Source organism: Castor canadensis, chromosome 3 (genome assembly GCF_047511655.1).
Source record: "Castor canadensis chromosome 3, mCasCan1.hap1v2, whole genome shotgun sequence".
Taxonomy (NCBI): Eukaryota; Metazoa; Chordata; class Mammalia; order Rodentia; family Castoridae; genus Castor; species Castor canadensis.
The window spans coordinates 30,183,633-30,198,306 of NC_133388.1; the positions used below are offsets into that span (position 1 = coordinate 30,183,633).

Consider the following 14,674-nt stretch of genomic DNA (forward strand, 5'->3'; position numbering starts at 1 on the left):
AGACCACAGCTGTGAAATGAAGGAGACCCAGGGCCAGTTTGGAGTAGCATCCTCTGTGGTCCTCCATGGTCTGGGGCCAGGAGGAGATGGGGAGGGACATCCAGGGGACTGCAGGAGGCGTGTCTCCATTGCAACCACGCTATTAAGCAAAACTGTCTTGAAGCACCCAGGGCCCACCTTTTGAAAGCCTTCTTCGGCAGAGCAAAAATATCCGCCCCCCCCCCACCCCCGCCCCACTCTCCTGCCCTTTGGGGCTGGCTTGAGGAAGAACGAATCCAGTTACTTGGAACATAAGAGTAGCACACTTTAGCTGGTTAGCAGCTTCCCTGGGAGGGAGAGCCACCACCTGCAGACAGCTGGGCCTCACGCCTGGTTCTGGGGAAGCAGGTCTGGGGTGGACTTAGGTGTTGGCATCTCTGACAAGTCTCTGGGTGAAGCCAATACTGCTGGACTGCTTTGAGGAGCACCTGTGACAGAAGGAGGAGGGTCCTTGTAGCCCCTCCCTGAGCGCAGGCCTTGGGTAGACAGCTTGGTTTTTCAGAACAGGCTGTGGAAGTCAGTCCCGGCCGGCTCAGTCCCATTCACTCAGTCTTGGTGGCTGCTGATCTGCCACTCCCAGAGTCAATGACTCAGCCCAGACGCTGCTCCTGCACTCATAGAGCCTATGGTCTGGGCATGAACTTCTAGCAGACACACAGCCCCCTACAGGGGCCCTAAGTTCAAAGGGTACCAGAAGTACATCAGAGGAGCACCTGCCTCAGCCATGGGGCATACAGAAAGGCTGCCTAGAGGAGGTGTTGGCCAAGATGGATGACTTGGCTCCCGTGAACAGATCTTCTTAGCCGCCAGGAGCTCTGCTCAGACTCTGTACACACTGGCAGTTTAACCCTCCAGCCACCCAAGATGAGAGCCACTGAGCTGAAAAAGATTTAAGCCTGGACAGCACAGCCACGTGCCCAGCCTGAAGGCATTCGGGCTTCTAACCACTTGGAGGAAAGACAAGTTATTCCAGGAGAGACAACAGCATGCATGAAAGCTGAGAGGGAGAGGAAAGGACCCAGATTGTGTTGAGGCTTCCTCTAGGGGAGTTTAGGTCCCTAGATGGAAATGTACCATGTCTCAGTCATGCCAGGGAGCCCAGGCTGAAGCCATCTCTGGGCTCTGGTCCCATCTGTCTAAATAGGGCAGAAGCTACACTGACTGCCTCGGGGGCTCTCTGAGAGCAGCTGTTCCTGTAGTGGTGGACGCTGTGGGGTCTGGCTCACGTGGCCTCACAGGGCCCATAGGGGACTCAGAGAGCCAGAACACAAGAGGCCTGAGAATCATGTGCTTTGAGGTGGGAGCTCTCTGTTTACGGATTTGCTTGTGATGAAGGTCAGCCTTGACGGGAGGCTGAGCCAAATGACTAAGGGCTATGATTGGCACAACTTCCTGGACTTGTGGTGGCTCCCAGTAGTCTTATGCAGATCTGGGAGTCACTGGCCTCCTCAACTACAGCACAAGACCCCAGGTCCAGGGGCAGCCTTGTTCTGACCTTGCTCCTGTCCCTTGGGTGGAGCTAGAGGGTCAGGAAAGCCACACTGACCTGAAGGATGAAATCAGAGAAAAATGAGCTCTAGCTGCAGGAAGAATTCTAGTTAGACTCAAAGTTGCACTAACTTAGAATGCTAAAGGAAGTATTAGCTATTTCTCGGAAAGAAGAGAGACTGACCCATCCTTCTGCCTGCAACAGTCTGCCTATTTACAAAAAATACAGTGGGGATTTCTTCCTCTCCTTTCCTGCTCACCTCTCTCCCTTTGCCTTTGTCATCTGCTTACCCCAATGCTGTGGAGACCTTGGAGCATGGACACGGTTCAGTCAGTGTTTACTGGCTGCTGTTTATCCACTATAGGTGAGAGTGTCCAGGCTACTACTGGCCAGGTGGACAGAGGACACAGGTGAACCAGTGCTTGACTCAGACAGAATAGGAGCCATGGGCAAGAAAGGTACAGCTGAGGTTATGGAACTTGGAGCACACAACCAGGAGTCAGCGAGGACTTCAGGAGGTGGCATTTGGAGGCTAGATGGGATTCTACACTGACAGAAACCAGTAGGAAGAGGAGTATTCTGGGAACAAATGAGTGAAGGAGAAAAGCAGACAGGAGACTGGCTTGGCTGCAGAGGTACAGTGAGAAGGGTCTGGCAAGGTAACAGGCAAATTGGGGCCAGCCCATGAGGCCCTGAATCAGGCTGACTGATTTGCACTTAGTCGTGGAGGCAGCAGGGAGATATGTAAGGTTTTAGAGAAAGGGGATGACATTGTCTGGTTAGAACTAAAAGGGCTTCTAGATATTGCTCCTGTCCTAGGGTCTCCTGAAAGTTGTTTGACCTTGATTCTGAGTCCTGTGGTCAGTCAGGCATTCCCAAGGGGGCAGTTTGTGTCTCAAATGTTACATTTTTGGTGAGTCTATTTAATGGCACAGTTCTTGTGAGAATTCCTGAGTCCCCTTTCCTTCTCCATGTTTTTCCTACTGCATTTTTCTCACCCTAACATACCTCATCCAGAGTGTATGATGTTTGTCAATCCTCCCCACATACCCAGTAGAAGGAAGGCCCACGGGACAAAGCTGTGTCTATCTTATTTGCTGCTGACCACCCAATGCTCAGGCCAGTGCCTAGAACCTCAGCAAACTCTGGCATTTGTGGAGTGAGTGAGGAGGAAAATGCTGCCTTGCAGGGAGCTGCTTGGTCTGCTTTGCTGCTCTCTGGTACCTCCCTTCTGACTTCTCCAGCTTGGCAGTGCCTGAGCCTCTCTCCCAGTGGAAAAATGTCAGGAAACCCAGACAGAACTGTGTTGCTTCCCTCCTGTGTCTCTTCCCCTGCCAGGAATTTGGGAAAATTTGGACTACACATCTTTCCCTTCCAGAACCACCACTACTCTTTCTGTCATTTTGGAGTGGAGGCCAAGTGAGGCAAACTGCACCTAGAGAAAGTGAGGGTACTGCAGGACGCAGACCTGGGACAGCTCTGATGGAAAGACTGGGATAGAGGTGATTACCAAGCCCTGCCCTCAGCAGGAACTGTCCAGGAGTGCTGGTCGCTTGTTCCACTGTGTCCTCACAGGGACTTTATGAAGGGAGAATTAGCCTTCCCATTCTACAGATAGAAAAATGAGACTCAGGAAAGTTCGTGGGCCTGAAACGTCTCCCTGCCAGAGGAGATGCCTATTTTAAATGCACATTCATCCTCCACCCAAGGTCCCTTCTTTTCAGGTGCACAGCCTCTCCTCTGCCACCAAAGCAGCACAGTGTGGGGAGTTCTGTCCAGGGTGCTGATCACGGGTGGTCTCCACCAACCTGGCTGCCCACCAAGAGCTATGGAAACTGAGGTTCTAGCCACCTCCCAGTGGTGAATGAGAACAATGACTTCATGTCTGCTGCCTGGCCTGACCTCAGCAGAGTGCTGCGGTCCCTGCCTGTCCTGGGCAGTGGCCAGCTGTCCTTTCCTCACTCTGATGTGGACAGGACTGGCATCTTGGAAGAAACTCACTAGAGGAAGCCAGAGCTACCTGTTTCCAGTGGACCCAGCACTCACTGGGCCATGGTCAGGGGGCAGAGAGCCTGGATCAGACCTGCAGCTGTGGGTCTTCAGATGCCCACACTTCTGTTCCTTAGGAACTCAGTACACCCTCTGAGCATGGAAACACTGTCTCAGTAAACATTACTGATTCCTTATTATGCACAAGCTAAGGAATACATACCCAGTTTCTGCCTTCAAGCCCCTTAACGGACATTAGGGCGTAGTCATTGAATAGGCCATGGGGAGCCATAGATGACTGTACAGCAGAGAGTGACATAACTACTCTGAGCTTTAGGGAAGGCAATGAGGCAGCAGAGTGTGTCTGGGAGAGAACAGGCTTTGGCAATGACTGTGGCTAATGTGTTAGGCACCTACTGGGTGCTAGATGTTGTTTCAAGGACTTTACAGGTATTATTTAATCCTCACAGTGACCCTAAGGGTCTATCCCCATTTTACAGATGAAGAGACTGAGGTACATAGTGATGGTGAGGCAGCAGATGGTGGAACTGAGACACAAATCCATTTGGCTGCAGACCCCGAGCTTTCAACACCATTCAATGCTGCTTCTCATAGCCATCTACATGGGAGGAAGCAGGGGACAGAAGTAAAATACTGGCTGGGGCCGAAGCTGCTCGCCCTGGAGGGCTCTCCCAAGAAAGGACCAGGATATTATAAGGGAGACATGAATGGCAAGCACTTGGCACAGAAAAGAACGATCCCTAAGATTACACTGAAAAATGGCAGTGTTCTTGGCCAACAGTGCACACATGATGACGTCTTCTTTCACTAAGAGAGATTCTAGATACTCTCAGAGACAGAAATCTTACCACAGTTACAGCCTCCCTCATAAGCTTCCTGGGCTACCTCACCCTCCCTCAAAGATCTCCTTCATTACCATATTTATTTATTTAAATGGAGAAGAAAGTCCACTTAGATGGCAACCTGGTATATGAGTTGCTAGAGCTGGCCAAGTAGGTAAGGGAAAAGGAAAGAAACCTGGAGTATAGACTGCGCTGGAGCTGGGCAGAGGGGAGCTGGCTGGATCCGGGAAGGGCCATCTAAAGCCAAAGGGTTCCCGTGCTATTTTGACAAGATTATACCTGAGTCCCCCAAGATGTTCAACAACCACATTTAGAACTACACTGTTGATAGAAGTAATACTCGAGAAGTAAAAGGAGATTGAGGTTGGATTATATCACTAAGATTCCTTCCAGCTCCTACAGTTTATGAAGATAACATCTGTCTTAAGCCCTTCCCAAGCAAAGAGCAGCAGGAATCAAGGAACTCTCATGACTGGCTAGGGAAGCTGGGCAAGGATCCTGCAGGGTACCCCACTGGAGTTCAGCCTGGGCTGTGGCCGAAGGGCAACCCAAGAGTCTCCCACCCCGTCACAGGCCTTGGAGCACTGGGACGGTGTCCTATACAGAGGGGCCTAGCCCCTGCTGCCACTCCTATCAGGTTGTGGGCTGAGGAGGGCTTAGGAAGGACTTTCTCCTAAGTGCTGATTGGAGATCCACAGGCCATGGGACAGCTAGAGGGCCATGTTTCCCAGGTGCAAGAGAGAAGCTGGTGCCAGGCTGGGGGTGATGGATGGGATGATGGCAGGGCCACCTACCTGGAGCAGCAGGTGAGGGTGGGGGCTCAGGCCGATGGGTTGCTCCCAAGCCTTCCTCTCGTGATCAGTCCCCAAGAAAAGGTGCTTCCAAGTGACCCAGCAGCATCCCTCTGACTCCAGATCACAAAAGTGGCTCCTCCAAGGCTCTGTGGCACAGGGAAAATGGGGACAGTCTCAGGGCAGGTGGGCATGGATCCCAGTCCTCCCTGGCCTTTGAGCAGCTCCTCCCTAAGTCCAAGCAGGCCAGGTCCCTCCCAGATCCAACATGCTGGTCAGCATCTTCCTTTGAGGCTGGCCCCCAGGAGCTCTGGTGGGGTGAAGGGTGCTTCAGAGCACCTATGACGGCAGACTGCCCCCACCTCTAAATCTAGGCCAGCAAGTGACCACCCCTGGCTTGAAGGGGCCAGGGAGCTGCCATTCAGCCCAGGTGAGCAGAGACTTGGGTAGATAGGGGAAGGGGATCACAGAGGAAGCACTGCCTTGGGAATCGAAGTTGGTCGGCTCTGTCACTTGTCCACTGGTGAGCTGGAGCACCCCACTTTCCCTCGTTGGGGTGGGGATCCAGCCTAGATGCATGAATAACCACCAGGACTGAGTGGAGGGGAGGTCACAGGGGGCCGTAGCCATCTGGTTGGGGGCTGGCCCACAGAATCCAAACGTCCAGGAAAGTGCCCAGGAATCTGCATTTTAACAAGTTCCCCAAAATTCTCATACACATGGTGGGAAAGGGCAGACAAGCCAAAGGATGAGGATTTTACAATTCACAGAAAGCCGTGTCAGAGGGGCCCGAGTCTACAGACAGACTAGCCAGGGGACCCTGGGCAGCCTGCAGGAACCTCTCCAGGTCTTGTTTTCCTTATAGAGAAAATGAAGATGGGAAGTGATCTCAGGCCAATGAGAACAGAAACGAACCCACAGAGAAACGAATTTAAACAGAAAGTTCGGGACTATGGATGCACCTCAGTGGTAGAGAGCTCACCTAGTACACTCAAGACTTGGGTTTGATTCCCAGCACTGTACAGCACTGTACAAAACAAAACCAAGCAATAAAATACAATGCAAAATACTGAAGTGCAAGGTGACACATTTTAATTAGTATTCTCCCTTTATAATTGTTTTCTTCTTTTTGGGGGGGGAGGAGGGGATGGGGGTTTGAACTCAGGCTTCGTGCTTACCAAGCAGGTGGTCTGCAACTTGAGCCACACCTCTGGCCCTATAATGGTTTCTTATAAATTCTTTAATTCTGAAACTAGCATGCTTGTGGGAAAAAAAACATTCAAAATAATATACAATGAAAATGAGATCTAGCATATTTGTCCTTGCCATCCCAGAACTCTGTCCTACTTCCAAACATAAATATTGTCAAGTTTCCTGTTAAAGTTTTCTTTAAGTTTTTCTAAAATATGAACAAATACATACCTATGTCTACATCTTTATTTTAAAGCAACCAGGAACATATTCCTAGTGCTTGACCTTTGTTTTGTTCATTATTCTGTATTGCACATCTATGCATCCAACGTGACAGACCCCTTCACTTTCAAATAGCTCGGTGTTCCCTGAACCAAAGCCCTATATTTTATGAGAACCATGGTTGTTGAAGTATATTGACGTTATTTCCCCACTTTTGGTGCATGAAGCTGCAATACACATGTGTGTATTGCTGTATGATATATAGCTATAGGATATTTAGCTATAGGATAAATCCCTAGATTGAAGGTTATGTGGATCTAAAATTCAGATAGATATTGCCAAATTGCCCTGCAAAAAGGGTAAGCCAATGCCTATAATCCCAGCTATGTAGGAGACAGAGATGGGAGTATCACCATTTGTGGCCAACCTGAACAAAAATAAGTTAGCAAGACCCTATCTCAAAAAACAAGATGGGGTGCTGGTGGCTCACACCTGTAATGCTAGCTACTAAGGAGGCAGAGATCAAGAATATTGTGGTTTGAAGCCAGCCTGGGCAAATAGTTCATGAGACCCTATCTTGAAAATATCCAACACAAAAAAGGGCTGGTGGAGTGGCTCAAGTGGTAGAGCACCTGCCTAGCAAGTGTGAAGTTCAGAGTTCAAACCCCAGTGCCACCAAAACTAACAAACAAAAAAACCACCCAAGACAGGTTAGGTAGTTCACACCTGTAATCCCAGCTACAAGAGAGGCAGAGGTAGGAGGATGGAAGTCCAAAACTGCCCAAGATCTGGGGTATAGCTCAAATGGTAGAGCACTTGCCTACCATTTGAGCAGGTGTAAGGCTATGAATTCAAATCCCAGTACTGCCAAGAAAAAAAAAAGGGATAAACCAGTTTGAATTACCCCAAGGACATAGGAAGGTAACTATTTCTCTTCATCCTAACAATATTGTTCATTATCAAATTCTTAAACTTTGTCAATATAAGGGCTGAAAAATGATAACTTGCCTCAGTTTATAATTGTTTAATTATCAGCAAAGGCAGACATGTTCTCACTTTTTAGATTGATAAGTCATTGCATTTATTTTTCTGTAAAAATACATGTCTACATCATTTCTTATTTATCTTACTAATTTTAAAGATGTTTTTCTAAATTAATACAATTAATTTTCTGTCACATGTATTGCAAATTGCCATTTGTCTCTTTCTGACTTGATTTATGGTATCTTTTGCTTACAGAAATATCAGATTTTTCTGTAACCAAAAGTATGTTTTGAACTGGCAGAGTGGCTCAGGCGGTAAAGCGCCTGCCTAGCAAGCGTGAGGCCCTGAGTTCAAATCCCAGGACCACCAAAAATCAAAAGTATGTCTTCTCCTATATGGCTTCTGGCCATATATACTTATAAAACCTTTCCTACTTGAGGATCACACAAATATTTGCCCATATTTCCCACTAGTATTATTAAGGTTTTCTTCTTTCTTATTTTTAAACCTGGTTGCATCTAGAATTATATTTGTGGAAGGACTGTGGTAGGACCCAGATTTATTGTTTTCCTCAAAGGTTAGCTAGACAAGTATCCTAGAGTCATTTCTGAATTGTCCACCAACAATACAGAAATACATCACAGCTGTGCAGGCAGGGGACATAACAATAGGTACCGAAAGGCTCTTGTAAGGGAGAGTAATAGAGGGGGTCGAAATGATCAAAGTACAGTACATTCACAGCTGGGATCCATCAAGAAACCTCTTTGAAAACTAACTTTGGAATCAAAAATGAAGGACAGGGCTATAAAATAGATACCATGGAGGGGAGGTATTTATGGGAGGGGGAGGGTGAATGGAGGAGATGAAGGTGAGGGAATATGGTTGATGGGCTTTGTATACACATATGAAATAGAACAATAAAATCTTTTGCAATTGTTTTAAGTGGGGCGGGGAGGGGGTTGAGGGAGAGAAATGATGGAGGTGATCTAACCAATGTACAATTCTATGCAGAATTGTCACAATGAATCCCCCTATACAATGAATGTATGCTAAAAAAAAAGAGAGAGAGAGAGAAAAGAAAAGAGAGTTTTGCTATAATCTTTACATGGTGCTCTAGAATAAAAACAAGGAATAAACTATTAAAAAATCCAGTGTAATTAACTATGGCGTAGACTGGGTATTTACAGAGACCGTGAACTCAGAGTCGAGTGCCTGGCTAACTCTCCAGCCTCACTGGATCTATTATAGGTTACTTAATTTTTCTGTGCTTCAGTCTCCTTGTCTAGAAACGGTGATAATATTTCCATCTGCACAGGGTTATGACAAGGATTAAATTAGTTATTTCAGATTAAGGGCTGTAAAGGTACAACTATTTGCTGTCCACAAGAGGCTCACCTTAATGCAAAGACACACATGATCTAAAAAGTGAAATGATGGAAAAAGGCATCCTATGCAAATGGTAACCGCTATGGTTCAACTGTGTTCCCAAAGTTTACGTGTTGGGAGCTTATTCCCGATGCAACAGTTGAGCTGGGACGTTTAAGAACTGATTAGAACAGGAGGGTTCTGCCCTCATGAATGCATTAATATCATTATCATGGGAGTAGGTTGGTTATCACAAGAGGGGGCCACTTATGAAGTGAGTTCAGGCCCCCTTTCTTCTCTCCTACCCATACTCTTAAGCCACACGCTTAGCGTGTGGCTTAAGAGTAAGAAGGCCCTGAACAGAAATAGTCACTCAACCTTGGACTTCTCAGCCTCCAGAACCATGAGCCAAATACATTCCTGTTCATTATAAATTACCTAGTCTCAGGTTTTGTTATAGCAGCACAAAGCAGACTGAGACAGTAACCACATATGGTCAGGGGTGACCTATTTATAATCAGAAACTGCCACAAGAGACAAAGGACGCTATAGAATGATAAAGGGTCCATTCACCAGGAAGACATATCAGCTAATATATACACATCTAAAAGCAAAGCACACAGGGCAAACATGAACAGCACCGAAGGGAGAAGCAGACACACAATAACGGCAGGACTTTTCAATACCCCACTTTCAACAATGATTCAACAACCAGACAGAAGATCAACAAGGAAACTGGACTTGACCAACACTACAGACCAAATGGACCTAAGACACAAATGCACAGCCCTCCACCCAGCAGCAGCACAGCACACACTCTTGCCAAGCACCTATGGTCTCCAGCATAGATCACCACAGGCTTCAGGTAGAGGGTGTAGAACACTGTCTGCCCCTGGGAACTTCTGTGTGCTGTTGATGACTGTGATATCACCGAGCAGTAAACATGCCTTATTTACTCCACGCCCACTGATCTGTGGGCTCCTTCCACCACTCAACAAATACCTATTGCTGTGTGTCAGGTCCTATTCCAAGTGCTGGGGAAGTAGCAGTGATGTATAGAAATGGTCTAGTCATTTTAGTATTTTCTGTTATTGTTTCCACTAGTTTAAGTTGACAATCTTGTTCTTTTTAATTCAAGTGGTCAATCTTACCTTATTAAATTTTGATAAATTTGTGGGGTTTTTTTTTGGGGGGGGGTTATGTGTATGTATGCACATGTTGGGAATTGAACCCAGGACCTGGAACATGCTTAAGCTTGTGCTGTACCACTGAGGTACATCTCCAGAGCTTCTTTATAACTTATATTTTCAAGCTTTGTGTTGGCTTGTACTTCTACAGCAGGGCTAAAGAATTAAGGTAACGGCAGCTATGCACTGGTGGATCTCGCCTGTTATCCTAGCTTCTCAGGAGGTCGAGATAAGGAGGATCGTGGTTCAAAGCCAGCCCAGGGCAAATAGTTTGAGAGACCCTATCTTGAAAAAACCCAACACAAAAAAAGGCTGGTGAAGTGGCTCAAGTGGTAGAGCGCCTGCCTAGCAAGTGTAAGGCCCTAAATTTATTCTTTCCTTTAGTGTTTATGTCTACACACACACACACACACACACATCCATCCATTCCTATTAAATAAGGGTTAAAATCAGGGACATACATCAAACTTTATCAAATGCCTTTTAGGCATTTTTTAGCACTTGTGGAGCTATATTCATCTATTCATCATTATTCATCATTCTTTGTATTAGTTTGTTAACTATATTAATAGTTTTCCTAATACTGAACCTATATTTCTGGAACATGGCCCCACTTTCTTGTGGTATAGTCATTCTTTAAATATAATGCAGCATAATTCTACTTATTGCTTAATTTCTAAATTTTATATCAATATTTATAATGAATATTCATTCTACTAAATTTATGAATTTTGCAACAATATTCATATATGAATACTCACTCATTCTATTTATTATCTTATTTATGAATTTTGCACAAATATTTATAAGAGATTTTGAGGAAGTAGTTTCTGTTCTGTGCCATCTGGAAGCCTTCCTTCTCTGTGATCCGCTATGATTTGTAGAGTTTAACCAACATTTATATCGACCATTCCTTACAAGTTTGATAACTAAAGCTGTCTAAACTTGGTTGTTTTAGATACAGAACTTTATGAAAACTCAGCTCTTCCATGATTATGGGTCTTCTTGGGTTTTCCAGTTCTTCTGGGGTCAAGCTGACTTATATTTTCCCAGACAACTATTGTTACATCTAGCTTTCAACTGATGACTAAACACAGTATCCTCCAAGAATTCTATTTTCTGTGTATCTGTGGCTATTTCTGTTTTAATGTTGGATTTTATATATTCACCTCATTCCTTCCCTAACCCTCATTAGATGAGAACTAGACTTTAAAATCAAGGCACTTTCCCCAAGGCCCTATTTATTACGTACACAGCCCAAAACAGAGGTGCTAAGATCACGGATGGGGATGAGGAGGAGGTAGGGAAAGGGCAGCTTGATAAACACAAGTCATTCAACAGACAGCTCAAAAAGTGCAAAGAGCCTGTTCATCTTCCCTGGCCTGGAACCCCTTACACCTTCTTTTCCCAACTCCCCAGCTCAGTTAAACCAGCTCACTCCCACCATTCCTTCAACCCGCAGCCAGTTACCTCCTCCTGGACCCTTTTCCTAACTTCTCAGGGAGAGGTCAGTGGTTTTCCTTGGACATCTCAGGTGACTCTAAAATTTTTTCAGAAATTAAACACAGAAAAGGTAAAAGAATAAAACCAACTCAAATGATACTACCATTCTGCCATTTTTGCTTCAGATCTCTTTTGTGAAATGAAGCATTCCTAACAAATTAGAAGCCTTTCTCTTTCCTCTTTCTGTTTCCTCCTCTCCCTGGAAGACCACTATAAGCATTGGCACATGGGTACCACATTGGTCTCCATCAATCCTATAACATTGTTTTGTAATTTTATTAAAATTAAATTCTCACTGATGGTATTGTTCTGCAATTTCCTTTTTTTTTTTTTTTGCAACGTGTTTGAGATGTAGTCATGTTAATAGAGAATTGTGTGTGCATGGATAGAGTGGTTTTATCCAGGTATCATTTACATAAAATAAAATTCCCCAATTGTGCCTATTTTCACTGTGGCCTCATCTGGGTTGTCTCTTTTTACTGTCAACATCACAGCTACTGTGTTGAGACCTATTTTTTGTATTTTAGGTGCTGTTGCCCTAGACACCCCTGGCCACACAGCAGTTCCTGAAGACAGAAACTGTTGGTCATAAAGTGTGTACATCTGCAGCTGTACTCACCCTTGCCATGATGTCCCCTGGCACTTTGCTACAGAATATTATTATTATTATCAAATTATTGTCATTATCTATTTCTATGCCTACCCACCCCTTTCCCCATGGGTCTCTGAGAGCATGTATATGACTGGCAATCAGTGAACACTTGGTGGGTGAAGGGATGAGCTCACTGTCTAGAAAAGAGCCAGACTCAGGATGCATTAAAGGCTTTCAAGACCTCTGCTGGCTGAGATCCCAGGAGTGCTTCATGGAGGAGGTGGCATTTGAACTGAGTTTTGAAGGACAGGGAGATGGAAGAAATGAGGATGGGGATAAACACAAGGTCTGGAATGGGAGGAGGAGATGGGTGGGACAGTCCAGGGCACAGGACAGAAAATATCTCTTTTTGATATAATTCAATTTGTCAGTCATGGTTCTTAGCTGAGCTGGGAGTGAGCAGGGGTAGGAAAAACTGGGTATCATTTTGTAAAAACTTCAAGGTGATCAGACAAACACCCCTTCCTCACACATGGAGCTAAGCGAGAGCATGGCATGTGGGACAGGGCCTTACTGGAGACAGTTAGGGCTGAATACCAGACAAGCCCTCAGTGGCAGGCTCTGGGGGCCAGTGAGGAGGGAGGTGAGCTCAAAGACATCTTGCCTAGTAAGTAGGCTGGGACTCCCAGCCCCTGGACCAGAACTGGGTCACAAAGCCTACTCTCCACAACTCTTCCCCTGGGAAAACATCAGAGCTGCTCTGCCTGGGTTTCTTTCCCAGATCACTGAAGGGTCCTGGGATGGGGGGAGGCTTCTGATCCTCCCCTCTGCAGCTCTGTGACCAGGGCCAGAGGCTCTGTCCCCTTCCATCCTGGCTACTGTGCACAGGGCAGGCTGCAGGGCCCTGAGGAGCTGCCACAGAGCGGAGAGGGACCCGGGTCTCCTTCCTTTGTTTCTGTGGGGGTGGAGCAAGAATCCTATCATTCTGTGTTCCCTGCTGTCATGACAGGAGCTGTCCTTCAGCAAACCCAGTTCTGGGCACCCTGCCCAGAGCAGAGGGGAAGGAGAGAAGCGCACGACCTTCACTTATCAGTCTTTGGAATTAAGCAACGTCAGCAAAACCACAAGTAGTACAACAGAGGCAAATGTAGGATGTATCCATGGTGCTGGGAATGACAGCCCCTGGGGTCAGATCATTGTGGTCAGTTTTGGTTCCACTGCTGTGTGTACATGTATGGTCTCAGCTCACACAAACTCTGAAAGCCTCAGACTTCCCTTCTAGCAAATGGGTTATTCTCCCCTGCTCACCTTCCTCCTAGGGCATGGAGTGGCACCAGGGTCTCAGGCCAGCCTCCCTGCTCAGATGTTCTGGTACTTGAACCTAGTCTACAGATCTGGGCACTTATGACTCTGGCCAGCAAAAGTATGTCCACTGTACTGAAGGATGTCCCTTCCCCACTCACTACATGCATGCCACCTGGTTCTAAGATGACCTCCTGCCTTTGCCAGGTCCTTGGGGACCTAAAACTCTTTCGAAAGGAACAGCTCCATTCTAACAGTGGCTAGAGCAATTTACATGGTTGGTCAGCAATTCCTGGACACTGAGTGCCACCAAAGCATGGTCAGCCATCCCAGAGGCCCGTGGAGAACTGGCCAGTCAGAGCTAAAGACATGAGCAAGTGGAAAGGGGACTCAGTGACCAACACCACCAGGAACCTTCTGAGCCCTCCCATCCATCTTGCCCATGGGCCTATGCACTGGGGATTGTTCCATCACAATGCAAACTAAAAACTCATCTCATAGGAGTGAAGCAAGCAGGTAATGAACCAGGTAGGAACCCAGTCCCCAAGTACTCCGCTGGCATGTATCCTCGTATAACAGATCCATCAAGCACAGGCCCGTGGGGGAGTGTTCAGCTGCCCTGCCTGGCATTTCTAGCCCGTGGCCAAATCACTGCCACTCAGGCACCTGAGGTGATGAGACCTCGTGATCAAAAATTTAACCATCTCCCTGACCAGTTGGCCAGAGGACTGTGTTGCTCCCAAGTCACCAAAGACCTTACCCTTGCTCTTTTACCGGGGTTCAAAAGCCAGTGTTCCTCTGGTTGGGCACAATTCTGAGAAGACTCAGTCACAGTAGGAAGGCTTCTGTCTCCAGGGCCACTTCTCTTGCCCAGGCCACTCAGGAATAAGAGGGGATAGCTTAGCTTCCCATAGGAAGCTGGCCTGACATTTCTGCCTTTGGTCCTCTGAGGATATCAGAGGCCCTTACGTGGCAGGAATGAAGACCTGCAGGCCTAGGGCTGTGCCATAACTTAGCCATCCCAGTCCAGGCCTCCCAGTCTCCTTGGGAGAGCACTGATGTCAGACAGCAGTGGGAGGGTGGGGAAAGCGGACACTTGGGTCTGAGGCTGGGGTTTCTAAGTGGGCCTGTGCTTCCATTTCTTTTATGAGAACATT

General features: G+C 46.8%; 1 protein-coding gene across 12 annotated transcripts in view; it reads right to left on the minus strand.

Moving 5' to 3' along the window:
* The window catches only part of Tmem63c (transmembrane protein 63C), a 105,321-nt gene that overhangs the window by 52,232 nt on the left and 38,415 nt on the right, over positions 1 to 14,674 (minus strand). For all 12 annotated transcript variants that reach the window (XM_074067471.1, XM_074067478.1, XM_074067479.1 and 9 more), the window contains one exon: positions 5,175 to 5,320. The gene's annotated coding sequence lies outside the window, so the exon portion shown is untranslated. The remainder of the gene's footprint in view (positions 1 to 5,174; positions 5,321 to 14,674) is intronic.